We start from the raw sequence: 16,910 nt of genomic DNA, 5'->3' as shown, positions 1-16,910 counted from the left end.
ATGAATTAATACATGTGAAGCACTTAGAAGAAAGTTTAGTGTATGGTTAACATCACATATTAGCTACATTATTGCACATATAGCAAGCATAAAAATAACATTCAACAAGTTTATTATTATTAGTCTTAATTATTATAATCACTATTATAAGTGGGCTCCCCCAATGGCTCAGCAGGTAAAAAATTCACCTGCAACGCAAGACACAGGAGATGTGGGTTCAATCCAACCACTCCAGCATTCTTGCCTGAAAAAATCCCATGAACAGAGGAGCCTGGCAGGCTACAGTCCATGGGGTTGCAAAGAGTCAGACACAGTTGAATGACTGAGCACACACACATGATATTTGATTATTATATATATATATATATATAGCATGCTGCTGCTGCTAAGTCACTTCAGTCGTGTCCGACTCTGTGTGACCCCATAGACCGCAGCCCACCAGGCTCCCCTGTCCCTGGGATTCTCTAGGCAAGAACACTGGAGTGGGTTGCCATTTCCTTCTCCAATGCATGAAAGTGAAAAGTGAAAGTGAAAAGTGAAAGTGAAGTCGCTCAGTCATCTCCGACTCTTAGCGGCCCCATGGATGGCAGCCCACCAGGCTCCTCTGCCCATGGGATTTTCCAGGCAAGAGTACTGGAGTGGGGTGCCATTGCTTTCTCCCATATATAGCATAATATAATATAATATTACCTTTCAGAATTAGAATATTTTTTAAATAGTAGTAGTAATACACGTGGGCTTCACAGGTGGTGCTAGTGGTAAAGAACTCACCTGCCAGTGCAGGAGACAGAAGGGATGGTTCAATCCCTGGGTTGGGAAGATCTGGAGGAGGGCATGGCAACCCACTCCAGTATTCTTGCCTAGAGAATTCCATGGACAGAGGAACCTGGTGGGCTACACGCCATAGGGTTGCAAAGAGTTGGACATGGCTGAAACAATTTAGTATGCACAGTAATATATTTGATAAGAAAATGAAAATGAAATTTTTTTAAATCCCAAAAATGGGAGGAAAATGAAATCTAAATTAACAAGAATGTAAATTTGGCTGTTATTGATCAGATTCATCAGGGCCCTTTTTTGACCTTTGGTTGAGTGTCTGTTCTTTATGTGGGCTATCAAGAGGAGAAGTTCACCCTGGAGAAGTATTTGCTGAATGAATCTGCTGAAAACCCAGTCAAAGAGAGCAGTGTTATCAGTGTCTGTTCTGGGGCCTCAGATGGGAGCTCTTCTGCCCCAGCTTCAGAGACCCAGGACTGTTTTATGTAGAAGAAAGTACTTGAGGTTGGCTGTTGAAGGCAAGAGTCCCCCAGGCAGGGAGGTGGCAAAGGGAAGTCTCTGTAGAGGTTTGAACTGAGGGGTGAGGGCACGGTTGGGTGCTTTGGGGGAACGGTGTCATGTGTGTCTGAGACACCAGATGCTGGAGGACAGAGAAGTGTCAAGTATTGTCCAGGTAGACTGACCAAGGGCAGGGGACAGAGCTGGAGAGGGCAGCCAGGTGGCCTAGGATGGACTTTTTCTAGAGGGAGCCTGGAGAGAACTTTCAGCAGGAGAGGGACTTTGTCAACCTTGAGTGTTACCATGTTGAGTGCAGATAAACCCAGATCCTTACAGAATAAGTGTCTGTTTCTAGCAGAAAGAAACAGAGCAGAGAACACAGACCAGAGCCCTGGAGGGGGGACAGTATAGCTGTGGGTGAGCTGCCAGAGGATGAGGATCGGGGAAGCTTGGGGACCACAAAACTGTAGAGGGGGAAAGGAGGAAATGGCCAGATGGAGGCTGGAGATGCCTGACGGTGGTGTTAGAGGAATCCAGGGAACAAAGACATTTAGAAATAGTCTGTGCTTACCTGTGCTCACCAGTACTGACGGCCCTAGCTTGATCAACTGGAAGAGGCTGGAGAAAAGGCCACTGAGAAGTTGTTGCCAAGGCCTTTTGGTAATATCAGGGCCCAGAAGCCCAGAGTCAAGCAAGTTGAAGACCTGTTTGGTTCTGCCACGGCAGGGGCTGAGGTGTCTGCCGCACCCCTGTGACGTGAAGAGGTGAGAAGAAGCAGGGAGGCTTGTAGGGACAGATGGCAGCTGCTGGCTGTCCTCAGGTGCAACCTGAAGAAGTGATCACTAGGCGAACTGGCTTCAAGCAAGCAGATTGTGAAATTACTGAACAGTTGGGGAACAGCCAGAAGTCCTGGGGAGGTGAGCTGAATTAATTGTATTAATGCCAGGTCTTGATAGCCCAGAGCTAAGCCTCAGAAGCGTTGGCTGCACAGAGTGAGGAGGCAGAATGCCTCAATGACTTGGCCCTCAGAGGCAGCTGCCACGTATCCATCAACTGAAAATGCCGACACTCAGGGCTTGGTCTAGAGGTGGCAAAGAAAGACAAGTTTGCATCATAGAATCTCTGAAGGTTTGAGCTGCAAATGGGGGTCTGAGGCTTCCTGGTTCCACCTTCTTGGGGAAACAAGCCCAGAGTGACCCCGGGGCTTGCTGAGGTCAGCCTGAAGTTAGTGGCAGTCTTAAATCCAGGAGGGCTTTCTTGCCCGTCTGCCTTCCACCCCCACTTCAAGTCTCTCCTCTCTCTTCACTCCCTGCCTGATGCCATTTCTTGCCTTCTGAAGACAGAGGTTATCAATCAAGCTCATCCTAACCCTAAACTTCCTTACCACTTTGCTGTCTTCCTACCCATAGCAGCTCTTGCTACTCTCTTCCTAGGAGCTTGTTAGGTGGTTGGTTAACAAAATAGCTTGTGTATATAGTGAGTAGGTGTCTTTCCAGGTGGCTCAGTGGTAAAGAATGCACCTGCCAATGCAGGAGATGCAGGAGCTGTTGGTTCAATCTCTGGGTCAGGAAGATCCCCTGGAGTAGGAAATGACAACCCACTCCAGTATTCTTGCCTGAGAAATCCATGAGTAGAGGAGCCTGGTGAGTTACAGTCCATGGTGTCTCAAAGAATCAGACCCAACTTAGCAGCTAAGCATGCACATTAGGGACATGAAACTGAGCACTTTAGGGGGTACATAGTAAATAGCTTGTGTATTAGAGATACATAGTAAATAGTTTGTATATTCAGTCAGTTCAGTTCAGTCGCTCAGCCGTGTCCAACTCTGCGACCCCATGAATTGCAGCATGCCAGGCCTCCCGGTCCATCACCAACTCCTGGAGTTCACTCAGACTCACATCCATTGAGTCGGTGATGCCATCCAGCCATCTCTTCCTCTGTCATCCTCTTCTCTTCCTGCTCCCAATCCCTCCCAGCATCAGAGTCTTTTCCAATGAGTCAACTCTTTGCATGAGGTGGCCAAAGTATTGGAGTTTCAGCTTAAGCATCATTCCTTCCAAAGAACACCCAGGACTCATCTCCTTTATTTTTTTTTAATTTTTTTTATTTTTTAATAGTCATATTCTTTTTTAATTTTTTTTTCTTTTTTAAATTTTAAAATCTTTAATTCTTACATGCATTCTCAAACATGAATGGACTGGTTGGGTCTCCTTGCAGTCCAAAGGACTCTCAAGAGTCTTCTCCAACACCACAGTTCAAAAGCATCAATTCTTTGGTGCTCAGCTTTCTTCACAGTCCAACTCTCACATCCATACATGACCACTGGAAAAACCATAGCCTCGACTAGACAGATCTTTGTTGGCAAAGTAATGTCTCTGCTTTTCAATATGCTCTCTAGGTTGATCATAACTTTCCTTCCAAGGAGTAAGCGTCTTTTAATTTCATGGCTGCAATCACCATCTGCAGTGATTTTGGAGCCCCCCAAATTAAGTCTGACACTGTTTCCACTGTTTCCCCATCTATTTGCCATGAAGTAATGGGATCAGATGCCATGATCTTCATTTTCTGAATGTTGAGCTTTAAGCCAACTTTTTCACTCTCCTCTTTCACTTTTATCAAGTTTATATATTAGGGATATGTAATAGATAGGTTGTGTATTAGGGTGTTGATGGATGTAGTAGATATGTTTCTCCCAGACAATGCATTCTCCCAATTACATTTTTAATATGGATTTCTCCTTCGTTCATGGACACACTCTCAGTCTGTAATCTAAGTGGTCTCTATGCCAGTCTCAATATTCTATCGGAGAAAACTTTTAACTAGAAAAATGAAGTCAGGCAAACTTTTAGTTAAAATTGTTCTCTTCTTTGCTGTTACCTTCTTAATAGATTTCTAAGGGAGACTTAACCATCAGCCTCACAGAAGGAGCAAAAATTAGTAAATCTTTCCAAGACAGTTGTTCAGTTGATTGTGGATCAGTTTTTCCTTGGCTATTTTAAGTAGTGGGAAAATTGCACTTTCTTCTCAAACATGAATACAGAAGAAATATGACTGTTTCCCACCAAGATGTGAGGGTGAAGATTCCTGCCTTGGGTGAGGGATGTGGGAGTTGAATAGAAGAATAGAAAAGGAATCCATTAATGATTTAGAAGACTGCTTCATTTCTCTACCTCTGTAACAGAGAGACAGAGCTTGATCAATATCCTCAAGGTCACTCATGCTTGGTATTTGCTATGTCAGCTAGTCTTTTTTTTTAAGTTTTGAAAACTATCCCATGCATCCATCCCAAAAGGTTTGGGTGGATGTAGTGCAGAGAGATAGGATTTTATGGAGCCGATAAGGATATTGAAGGGGATGGGGGTCAGTGTGGTGGGTGTACGAAGGGGAGTTTACAATACAATTTCAGTGAGTTGAAAGACTAATTTAGTTCAAGATAGAAACTAGAGAATCAATGGAGAAATTCCTCTTATAATTGCTGATCTGCACCAATAAGGCAATCATTATTGCTAAATAAAACCCTGGCTGTAATGTGGTTTTATTAATCCTTGTGTCTCCTCTTCAGTTATTTGTGTTATATTTTCATTGGCTCTTTCCTTTTAAACGTAAACATTGCCCCCTAGGGATCTGCCTAGTCATGTCATTTTTTCTGTTTATTTGTTGTTGTTGTTTAGTGACTAAGTCATGTCGACTGTTTTGAGATCCCATGAACTGTAGCCTGCCAGGCTATTCTGTCCCTGGGATTTCCCAGGCAAGAATACTGGAGTGGGTTGCCATTTCCTGCTCTAGGGGATCTTCCCATCCCAGGGATCGAACCTGCATCTTCTGTGTCTCTTGCATTGGCAGACAAGTTCTTTACCACTGAGCCACTTGGGAGGTCCTCTGTTTATTTATTTTAGCATATATTGGCTTAGTTGAACTTTTTAGAATAAAGGTCCTCTCTGACAGACTGCTGTTAGAGAAATTCAAGCATCTTATTCTTCTGCTGAACAGAGCAAGTGTGGTGCTCTTTTGGTAGCTTATGACGGGGGCTTTGATGGTTGTACAACCCAGCATCCAAATGGTGATCAAGAGATGAAAGGGGGCCCGGCCTATGGCTCCTATTCATCCAGCAGTTGTGTTCCTTTTGGTCATCTCATTGTTTGAGGACTCTGGCCAGAATATCTATATTAACACTTAGAGTTAACTGCTTTTGTCCTAGTATTTACTTATATTTGCTTATGTCTCCTATCAGCCAAAAAGGGAAAAAACAAACAAATGAAAAGAGTCAAATAACTGACCATTCTCTCTGCAATATTCCAAAGCAATCCTTGGTTCCATGCAGACTCAAAGGCAGGCAGAACTTTTACTTTTAGAAGTTTCTCACCAGAGAGTTTTTCTGACTATGGACACCTCAGGGGTAGACACCCAGAAAAGTTCCAGAGAACACATGTGGTTTCCAGTGAAAATACTATGCAAATATTTTCAAATGCGTTCTTGACTATGGTATTTCCTCTCTATTCATTGCCCTGAAGAATGATGTTTCCTTATTTGTTGATATTTAGGGGAAAAAAAAAAACAAGCGGAGAATTTCCTCTTTGTGATTGGGTCTTAAGATCATATAAGGCAACACCCTGGAGATTAAAATCTCATATTTTATGGAAAAATTTTTATAATTGTCTCTGAGTTTGAAAGACATTGTCTAAAATGTAACTCAAGCTTGAAGAATGTCTAGACTTTCAACATATGTAACCACTGGGAACATGGGAAAACAACAAGTGGTTTAGATTCAGATGGGAAGTTATTTCTTTTAAACCTGTCAATGAGCAGATAGGCATTTGAGGGGAAGTCTCTCTTCCCTAAGATTCCCCAGCCTGGGAAGAGAAAGTTCAGTTTACTCCCAGTTCCCAACATGGAATGTGAAAAGAGAAAATCTGATTGTTCTTTCTTCAAATACTGCTGAATTATCCTCCTAGCGTTAAGTATCAACCACGACAGCAATTCCACTGTAGAATATTATGAGCAGAGTTAATTATAACTGCTTAATGAGGCAGATCCCAATTTTCCATAGATCAGGAACCTTCATACATTAAAGGAGAGAGACAGTTCCCATTTTTATTCAACTGACATTTGGTTAATATACTTCAAACAAGTTTCGGATATACCAAGCTGATTATGAAATAGCTTTGCTCTGTTCATAAAATGCTTTTAATAAAATGAAAAAAACATCCGTGTTGTTCTTATCATTTACCAGCTCCGTGATGTCATTTTCAGTTTATCAAGAGACCGCTCTGCAAGAAATATCATTGTATTTCTCTGAAGGTCACTAGGTTAGCAAAAAAGAACTAGCTTCTACTATCAGTCACATTGAGATTAAAATCCCTTCTTTGCCACCTGCTATCGTCCTGGAGCAGTAACAACAATACTGCCATTTGCTGAGCTGTTATCAGTTTGAGCCATATGAAATTATTTCTTTCCTAGGCTAGGATGTGGTTAAATAGAGGCCTTTTCTTCTGGTTCAGATTAATGCATGTGCTAAGCCGTCCATCTAGGAGCTTATAGACAGATATTCTTTCATCTGGTTCTTTCAACAGTCTTAAGAAAGTTGTAAGTATCACCATTTACAAGTGAGAACACCTAGCCTTGCCCAAGATTAAGAAAGTTGCTCAATGTCACAAATTAGTAAGGTGGAGGAGATTTAAACCCTGAGCCATCTTTTGACCTCAGTGTTTCACAGCCTTTCTGTGAAATAGATATTATATCAGTTCCCTAGTCCTCGATTTCCTCTTCTGTAAACAGGGAAAGGATTTGCCATGAGGATTTGAGATGGCATGTGTGAGGGTGTTCGTTATGTACCAGTGATGGATTAAAGTGGAGCTGTCATCACCATCAGCACCACTATCCAGGTCTAACATTGTGCACACTCAAAGGTGTGTACAGAATGTGCACAATCAGACTATAAAGGAAGTCAACTGTCTGTGTGTGTGTGTGGTGTGTGATCTTTTCTATTTCCAGTAGCTCTTTGCACAAACTATAGCGATTGGAGCCTAACCCTTGCACATTGCCCACTTTGTTATTTTCAAAACAAGAAAGAAATTGCACTGAAACTACCCTATCGAGAACAGAGGTGTCTGTGACAAATTGGTTTAATTGAAAACAACGTAAAAAACAAACAAAAAACAACTCTACTGGTTTAGAGCTGGTTGCGGGGGGGATCAAATTAACCATGGAGAATCTAAGTGGAGGGTTTTATTGATTGCTGTAGGCATGACCTAAATTGCAGAGTGTGAGTTATAATGAAAGTACTACTCTTTCTGTGCTACTAATTGAGAGGCAGTATTTTTCATATGGTGAAGTTGGGGATGGTGAGCACGGCCAGGAATCTTCTCCCAGCTGTGGCCCACAGATCCGTGTGGCTCCAGGACCATTTGCCCACCCTGAGGCATTCACTTCTCCAGTCACAAACACAGATGATTATTTTATGAAACAAGATTTTGAATTTTTTTTTTCCAGAAGGCATTTGAGGTACAACCTATAGGTAAATTTATACAGGTTGAGGTATTTTAATGTGAAATAATTTCCATGCTGTTCTATTTCAGAGGAAGGGAGGACAACTAGCCCTCTTGACGTGTGGGTCACAGAAATGACTACAGAATAGGGATCAGCACACCTGTGGGCCAGATCTGTTTCTCTGAATAAAATTTTACTGGAATATGGCAGCTTCCATGTGTCGTGTTCTATGGCTGCTTTTGTGCTAAAACAGCAGAGTGGAGTGCTTGCCTCAGAGGGACACCATGTAGACCGTACAGCTGGGAATCTTTGCTGCTTGGCCCTTTCCAGAAAACCCATGCCAGTCCCTGCTGTGGGAGCCGGGGAGGTTTCAGATAATCCATTCGACGACACACAAGCGCAAGCTGCTTTCTTTTCATGTCCAGAGATGCAAGTTTGGCAAGGAGAGGGAGGCTTGGTGGTCGCAGTTGATGTGTGTGTCTCTCTGGGACTATATCCAGGAACATTTCAACCCTCATCTTCAGCATTTGATGGTGCCTATGAACCACACAGACAGAGAAACAGAGAAAGGAGACATTGTATCTATGAAAATACCAAATTACAGGAAAGAAGATTGGGGGACATTGACTAGAAATAAGAATGAGGCATCACCTCCAAATGAAGGCCACTGGGCCATTTATTTCTGGGTTGGGGCAAAGGCTCTGAGGGCTCTTGACTTTCCTCTTTGGGAGAGAGAGTTAACAGGTTAAAAAAGCAATGCAGATGGGCTAACAAAATGGCAGAACACAGTTGAAAGCCAAACCAAAACAGTACCATGAGGTACGCTTTGAGGTTGGATAGAGCTGTGTTTTACTGTTTATTGGAGATTGGGCAAGTTATTTACCTTCCTAATTTTCTTATCTCTGATACGAGGAAAAAGCTCACTTTAAATTAGTTTGTGTACACATAAAGTGCCTCACACTATCAGACACGTGAGGAAAACGTGGTTGTTATCCTCCCTTATTCACCATCTGCCTTTCACAGATTTGTAGTTATGGTCGAGGTGAGTATCATTCGAGGAGGGAAATTCTTGACTGTAGAAGGATGTGGGAGGTCTGGGACGAGGGTTGAATCTGATGTTAAGTAGACTGGATTCCTTTTCTTCACATCGTGATCTGAAACATGGGCATCTCACCCTTGTTGACATGTTTCCATCTTGCTGTATTTGATCAGAAGACTGACTGTCCGTGAGATAACAAAGGGAGACACAAAGACAGTCTCATGAAATCTGTATTAGGAGAGACTGTCACTTACGGTCTTTATTTTCCTCTTAAGTGTTGTCCTTTCAGGTAAACCGTGGAAGTTTAGGGATCTGAAGGACACGGTGGGACAGACTTTTCTCAGCATCTTCCTGGCCCCTGGTCCTCCATCCAGGGTTTCTTCACTGCCCACATTCTGAGGCCTGCCATGGCCTCCAGCATTAGGCCACCCAGATTCTTCTGTGGCTCCCTTGCCTGATTTCATGCCCACTGATGCTCTTGGCCAATTCCCTGGCCCTCTTTAGTGACAGGCACCTATGGGTGTTCTTGCTCAGTTCTCTGGGCTCAAGGGAAACCCAGAGGACCTGAGGCTATCCATCTTACAGCTTTTAGGGGCCCTGAGAAGAGAGGATACATGTGGGGCAGCTGCTTCCTAGAACCACCACAGGCTCCTCAGCCTCGATATCCTCAGACATCTGGGGGGTCTGTTAGTTCTACCTAACCCTGGGACTCGGCCAATGGCTGGCCAGTCCCCATGCTTTCTCTGCAGTGCCTGGCTCACTGAATTATACGTTCACACTATCTTTTCTCTGCTCAGTTCTCCTATTCTGAATACCCCCTTCCTTTCCCCAAATTTCTTTGTCTCCTTGATCATGTAACTGAGGGCATCATTCTTCTCTAGGGGTCACTTCTGTGACCCCTTTAGAGGCATGGGGGAGGTCTGGCTACCCCCATCCTCGGGCTCTCTGGGGCCCCAGGTGACTGTCCTTAGGGCAGTTCTGTCCTGGCTCTTCACCCAGCCCCACACTGTTGTGACATGGCTTGTTGCAGACAGTTCCAAGTGTCACACAGATGCAGCACAGTCACTCGAAAGCCAATCACTTCTTTTTGGTGGTGGGTTCTTTACCACTAACACCACCTGGGAAGCAGCAGGTAGACCTTTTTCTCATGTTCATGACCTTGTGGTCTCGGGGTGACTGTGTTGCCTCTAGGTGTCAAATCTATATGCCAGGTAGAAAGAAGACAATGAGGTTTGACCTTTTCATTCAAGAAGAGAAGGAACCCCCGCCCCAGACTTCTTGCTGTATCTCAATGGCCAAGATTATGACATATGCCCACCCTTAGCTTCAAGGGAGACTGGAGAATCAATAATATTGGTCTCTCTCCCTCAAAGGTAGAGGGAGGCAAGGGGAAAGGGATTTGTGGGTGGGTTTTGAATAGCAACCCACAATATCTGCCAAAGGTCAACTGTTTCAAGGGATGATGGCAGTCTAGGATGTCATAGGATTACAATTTGTTTAGTTTTACTGACAGTTCAAAAACTCTGGCTGATTCAGATCATTAATTTAGTGAGAAATTGATTTTGGTAAAGTATTTGGGCATCTTCTGTGAACAAAAGAATCACCAAATCAGTCAATCTTGGAATAAGACAGGGTAGTAGGAATCATATTCCACTGTCTTAGGGAACAAACTTTTTAAGCCCTTTAGAAGAAATCTCATGAAAACAGTTGATGAATTATATAAATTTCAGTTCTTCTTTTCTTTGGGGTAAGGCTGAATTACCCCCTACTTGCCAAAACATGCTGGAAATGCTTTATTGGCTTAATTTCAATTCCTGTATATATATGAAAGTAATAAAGCTGCATTTCTTTAAACATATTTCATAATTTAGAGTTTTCATAAATTCATGCTGGCTTTTCTTTCTAGTACACCATAAATTGGATTCTACTGCATATCGATCATATCATAGTAAGAATATTGGAATAGTATGAAAGTTCATTTAAGGAGGAAACTTAAGGTGGCAAGGGTAAAGGAACTAAGGTAAAAGCAATATAAGGCAATGGTGGCGTTAATCAAAGATCTGCAAGCTGTGGCCCATGGGTCAGGTGTAACTTGTCATCTGTTTTTTATAAATAAAGTTTTATTGGAACATAGCCAGCTCATTCCTTCACATATCTCATGACTGATTTCATGTTACAGCAGTAGAGTAACATGCTAGTTGCAATAGAGACTATGTCCCAGAGAGTTGAAAATATTTACTATTTGGCTCTTCACAGAAAACGTGACCATTACTGCTCATGGGTGATTCTGTGATAGCTGAACACAGTGATTGGGTTCCACTTCCCTTCCATGTGGAAATCAATTTAAAAATGTTTAGATAAAAATAAGATAAATAAGTGATTTAGCAGAAATGCATTCAAAACTCTTAGACAAGATCCATTGGGGCACTGGGATATTTATTTTAAAATTAAAAAAAAAATACAACAACAACAAAAACCTGGTTCGATTTCTGTCTTTGGCACCACGTTAACATTTTGTTCCAGCTCTGTGTCTGTAGCCAACGCCTGAGTTTGCCCTTTGCTGGCTCTGTGCCTTTGAGATGACATGGGGACACTGCCTAGAGTGCAGGGGCTACAGAGTCTCTGAGTGTCCTTTCTTCACTTAGTCCTCTGATTCTATGAGAACATAGATCACTTCTTATCTAAAACATAGGAATTTCTTTTATTAACAATATCAGTACCATGTAGTCTTTTCCGTTTGGTACATATATTGACCAGAATGCGCAGCATATTAGGTCTGTGTTAGTAAACATTCACAACTCGTTTTGAACAAAGCACATTCTCTGGTTCAAAGGGACAAATGCTAAGAGCTGGAGTGCAGAAATATCTAATATTGACTGAATGTGCATCATTCGCCACACACTCTTCTAAGCACTTGATATATATTAACTTATCTAATCTTCACAGGGACTCCAAATTAAATGCCATCATGAGCTTCATTTTACTGATGAGTAAACCGAGGCAGCCTCCCCAAAGTCACACCATTATTGCACATCCTAGTCTCAGAATCCTACTCTCAACCACTCTTCTTCCTGCCTCCCCGTGGGTCAGATTTTGCACAGCAGCTATTTTCCACCTTCACAGCAGTCAAGGGAAAAAACGAGTATGAGAGAGGCAGGTTGGAGTTCCTAGAAATTATGGACACTTTTGAAAATTAGAACAAGACTTTTTTTCACTTACCAAAAAACTTAATTCTGTGCCATCAAGATCATCCTCGAGATTCCTCTTCTCAGCCTCTTCCTCTCTTTAGTTAGATAAAAGCAATTTTAGGACAATAGTTCAGGCAACACAGGTTGGAAACTGGGTCATTTTTGTGAAATCATCTTTCTTTGCCAAAACCATTTTTTAATTCTTTCTCAGAATTAAAAAAAAAAAAGCAAACAAACCATGTGGAACAATCTGTGGCAGATGGTTATTTCGGCTCTAGGTGAGTTTTTGTCATTATACTCTGGGATGGAGAACTCTGCTTTGTATAATCATCTGTTCTTTCAGTGAACTGCCAGCTAAGAACTAGTGGAGCTCTGATGGTTTAGGACGGGACTTTTTTTTTTTTTTTTTTTTCCTAGAGATGAACACGTAAGGTCTCTCCACTTGAGTTCTGTAGAATTTTAGATGCCATGTATAAACCAGTAATCTGACAGTTCAGTTAGGGGTTTGGAGAGGTGAGGTAGAATTAGTTAAAACACGTTTGCCCTCTTTTCCAGGTTTAGCTTCCCTTGGAAAGTACAACCATAAACAGCTAAACTATGGTGTTCAGTGTGAGCGCAAGTCCCTAATTAATTTATTTTATGTTAATTAAGTTTATAATTATATAGTAAAACAGTTACTTTCTCCCTCAAGAAATTGACTGAATCTTCTGAAGGGGCTTTGTGACTGTAATTTAGGTGCAATTAAGTTAAATTTAGTTAGGGTTTGGTTCATTTAGCTACTGCTGGAAGATGCTAGATGGGAGGAAATGAGCAACATCTCAGAGGCAACTCTGGATCTAGAGGGTGTGTGTGTCTCTCTCCTGGGCTCAGGCAGCTGGTGTAGGTGTCAAGGACAAGGGCAAACTGAACACCTATCAAGGTGAGGTTTCATGTTTGTCACCTCAGTATAGTCCTCAGCTGTGGAACTGTAGACTCCTGTAACTGTGGATAAAGGCAAAATATTTTTGCAATTTCTTTGTGTGTGTGTGGTTCTGGAATTGGAACTGAAGTCATGGAATAGTTTTCAGATGTCTTCCATCATGGGTGTGAAATCCCTGAATCCCTCTTCACAGTCAGTGATATCATCAACCAGAGGCCACAATTTTGGCATCAAAAAGCCATTTTACCTCCTTAGAGGAGTGGGAAAGGGTCCTTGGCCAGCCTGTGGCTTTGGTGGCTGGCTGTGGTTCAACACAGCCTTCTCCAGCAGTCCCAGGGCTTCTAACTGAGAGGACCACAGTTTCGCAGGAGTGTGAAAATGGACGTTTTGAGCAAAGTTTCCTTCTGTGAGTTTTTACTTGATAGCTTATAATAAAGAATTTGTCTAGGCCTATGATTGAAAATGCAGTTGAAAGCAATCATTTGCAGTGGCTGCTGAGTTGCCTGCAGGATTGAAGTGTCCTGCTCGTGACTGTGAATAGAAATCTGGAAAGTACAATTATTATCGTGAGTAGCATATGATTATACTAGAGAATAGCACAAAAGCATCTTAGCACACCCCAGTGGTGGACAGACTTCACCTATTTTAAAGTCCCCTTGGTTCTTGAAGCATTTATTTCTTGGTGGATGTCAGAAGTCCTTGTTTTGGAAATGAAACTGGTGAATTTTTTTTGTCCTAAAGTGCCAGGCTGAATTATGCAAGATAATTTAAAAAGACGTTTTGATGTCCTGTCGTCACAGTGAAAGGTAACTTATTATGATCAGTGAATGAAACATATGCTTACAATAAGGATTTACCATATAGTGCAGGAAACTACAGTTAATGTCATGTAACAAACTATAAAAGAAAACAAAAAAGAATATATATTTGTATATATTCATATGCAATTGAGTCACTTTGCTATATGCTTAAAACTAACACAATATTATAAATCAACTGTATTTCAATAAAAAAGTATACTTAAACAAAATGTGATCACTGAGCCCACTTCTGCCTATGTGCTTTTATCTGTAAAATGGAAGTGCTCACCTTGCTTTTCAATACTTAACAAGCAAATGATATTCCCCTTCCCAAAGGAAGTGTTAAATATGACTCATATATACTTGAGAAGGTATAGGGAAATCAGATTTTTATAAATTGAATGTTTTTTGCACCCAGTGTCTTAGTAGAGTAAAACAAAATAATCCCAGAAACATAATGGTGAGATAACTTCCAATAAAGTGGAAACTAGATTATGTTATTAAAGAGGAAATTATATCATATTAAAATCTAGAATATAAGTTCCACTCAATAGACAAAAATAATGATGTCAACATATGCCTCAGTTCTTTCCAGTCCACAGGAGAAAATGAGAGAAGGGCCCAGAGATACAGAGAAAGTAAGACATGAGAGAGAGGCAGAGACAGGGTTAGAGAAAGATAGAGAGTCAGAGAGAATAAGAGAAAATATATCCTCAAAAACACATTTGGACATCTCTGAAAAATGAAACAAAAGAAGGTGTAAAAGTGGGAGATAAACTAGAAAGACTCTTGGCTACACAGCCTGGAACAGGACAAGTGTTTGTGGAACTTCCAGTCTAGAAAGCTTTAAGGAAGGATGTGGTCATTAGTTGGTTCAAAGTCATAGTAAGCATTTACCACAAAGTCCTAAATGGGCTCAATGAAGGTGGACGAAGGTCAGGAGAGAGATTATTTCGGATGCAATATATTTTTTTTAAATCAGTAGGATAGTTTGGAATTTCCAAGGCTTGGCGCTTAGTCTAAATGTCCTAATTCTAGCAACTGTACTGAGCTGAGGAACTTGAAAATGGCTTGGGGAGTATTAGGTAATCATATCAACTCTACTCACTTCAGTATGTTAGATTTATTTCATCACTGTTCTCGAATAGGCAACTGAGGCTCAGAGAGGCCAAGAGAGCCAGGATCCAAGCTCAGTTCTGCTGGCTTCAGGCTGCTTTTTGCTCTCTAAACAGTCATCCTTGTGGTTTTCTTTTGGGCCTCATGAAATTAACAAAGAAGATAAAAACATAGGGCAATTGTACTTACTAAGATTCTGATTACAATGCCAGCTATAAATAAAGTTCTAGAATCTTGTAGAGTTAAACAGTGGATGGTAAGTGGCCATAATTATGAAAAACGGAAGAACAATTTATAATCCGGTCATTACGTCTATGCCCGTGTAATTAAACTCTATCCTTCCATCTATGTGACATTATAGATTTTTACACCTGTCACATAAGGCAGTGCATTTGTCCATCACGTGTCCTTTGAATGCCTCTTGTGTTTACGTAGATGATGATTTCTGTTTTGAACTAATAAAGTGTGTACAGTTACAAGATAAATAGCCTTTCCCTTTTAATCACTTTGACTTACTAAAGAACTTCCTGTAAGGTATGGAAAGCATTCCTTAAAATAATGTCAGATGTTTGGATATACTAAATTTTCATTATAAGAAAAAAACTAGAATACATTGTTTTTCCAGTGTCTTGGTTCTAGTTGATTCTTGGCATGGTTGCTATAATTCTTAACCAAGCTGTTATATTTGGTATGCCATGTATGCCGTGCATACTTTATTTAAAAAAGAAAATAAACTGTGAAATCTGGTGTGTGTAAAAATGCACTATCTTAAAAATTCAGAGTTTTCTACATGTATAAATTGTACCTAAACCAAGAAAGTATGAAGGGACTTCCTGTGTTACTGCATGAGAGAATTTGAGGCAGAGAGAATCTTCTTGTCTTTCAGATTCCGGTACTGCCGTGCTTAAAGCACCGAGGTTGACATCTGTTCCAGCTGCTCTAAGATATTGCTGCAGGGTTACTCAGGGTCGTGAGGTGGGATGCGCTTTTTCCAAAATGAGTTCTTTTGAGCAAATAAAAAAGTCACAACAGTGGAGACTTCCAGAATTTTGGGGTTAAGTCAAGTCAGGGGTTCAGCTGGCTGTCCAAGTCTGAATGCATATGAAGTCAAGTCAGGGCATCGACTGGTTGCCCAAGTCTGAATGCTGTGTCTATGGGACTGACTTTGCACTTTTCATGTTTCCTGTGGCAATTAGAGTAGGTTCTCCATATTATCGAGACTTTTTGAAATGGGTCACGTGCTGCTGATAAGAAGTGGTCAGCGGGGTTGGCTGTGGCATTAACACCCCAGAGGTTCCACCTGATGGGGAAATGCTTTTGGACCATGGATCCTGTTCTTGGTAGCAGGAATAGACTGGTATTCTTTCAGACTGGTGAGCACATCTGGGACATTACCTTATGCATCTTGGTAGGGTAAGAGATGACCACTGGAATATGAGCTGGATTCACTTCTGAAGGGTCTGATCTGGGACTTTCAATTTGGTGTCAGGTCATGTCCCTCATAGGCTCACCAAGGGCAGGTGAACCACCTTCCAGACCCCAAATTCCCCATCGCACTTCAGATGTTCTGGAGGAGAGGCATGTTTTATTTCTCATTCTGGTGAGATAACTTCTGAGATGATGGAAGTTCTTCGGCTAATGTTGTCCTGGAGAAAAGGTCCCAGAGAAAAAGGGCACGCTTGGGTGGAGGACCTCCTTCCTGCCCCGTGATAGTCTCCTGTTTCTAAACTCGGGCACACACACTTTTCTGCATAAAAGGCTGGGGCCAGACAAGAATCTTGGAAGCCAGGCAGCTTCCTAAATGTGCCTGAAGCAGCCGTGGAGGCAGAACTGTAGTCTGGGAGCAGGTACCCGCGCAGCTGACAGTCATGTCTTTGCTGGTGGGGGCTGGGCAGTGGGGAGGAGGTGGTGTGGCAGCAGCATGTGAGAGAGGGAACCATCACAGGGTCGGGGAGTGGCCACACTAACTGGACTCCTTGAAGAGCAAGAGTTAAGCCCTCAGGATGTGGCCTTTGGCAATTTCACCTTGTCTGCACTAGAGCATCAGATGCAGTCCACCTCCCAAGATGTCCATTTCCAGACAGCTC

General features: G+C 41.9%; 1 protein-coding gene across 11 annotated transcripts in view; it reads left to right on the top strand.

The window, feature by feature from the left end:
* The window catches only part of NTRK2 (neurotrophic receptor tyrosine kinase 2), a 400,491-nt gene that overhangs the window by 142,097 nt on the left and 241,484 nt on the right, over positions 1–16,910 (top strand). The window contains exon 13 of one of the 11 annotated variants that reach the window (XM_042243076.2): positions 1–16,910. This exon is cut by the window's left edge and continues 14,549 nt beyond it. The exons of the other annotated variants lie outside the window; for them this stretch is intronic. The gene's annotated coding sequence lies outside the window, so the exon portion shown is untranslated. 11 annotated transcript variants of the gene reach the window in all.

The sequence above is a fragment of the Ovis aries genome, chromosome 2 (genome assembly GCF_016772045.2).
Source record: "Ovis aries strain OAR_USU_Benz2616 breed Rambouillet chromosome 2, ARS-UI_Ramb_v3.0, whole genome shotgun sequence".
Taxonomy (NCBI): Eukaryota; Metazoa; Chordata; class Mammalia; order Artiodactyla; family Bovidae; genus Ovis; species Ovis aries.
This window is presented reverse-complemented; position numbering and strand designations above follow the sequence as displayed.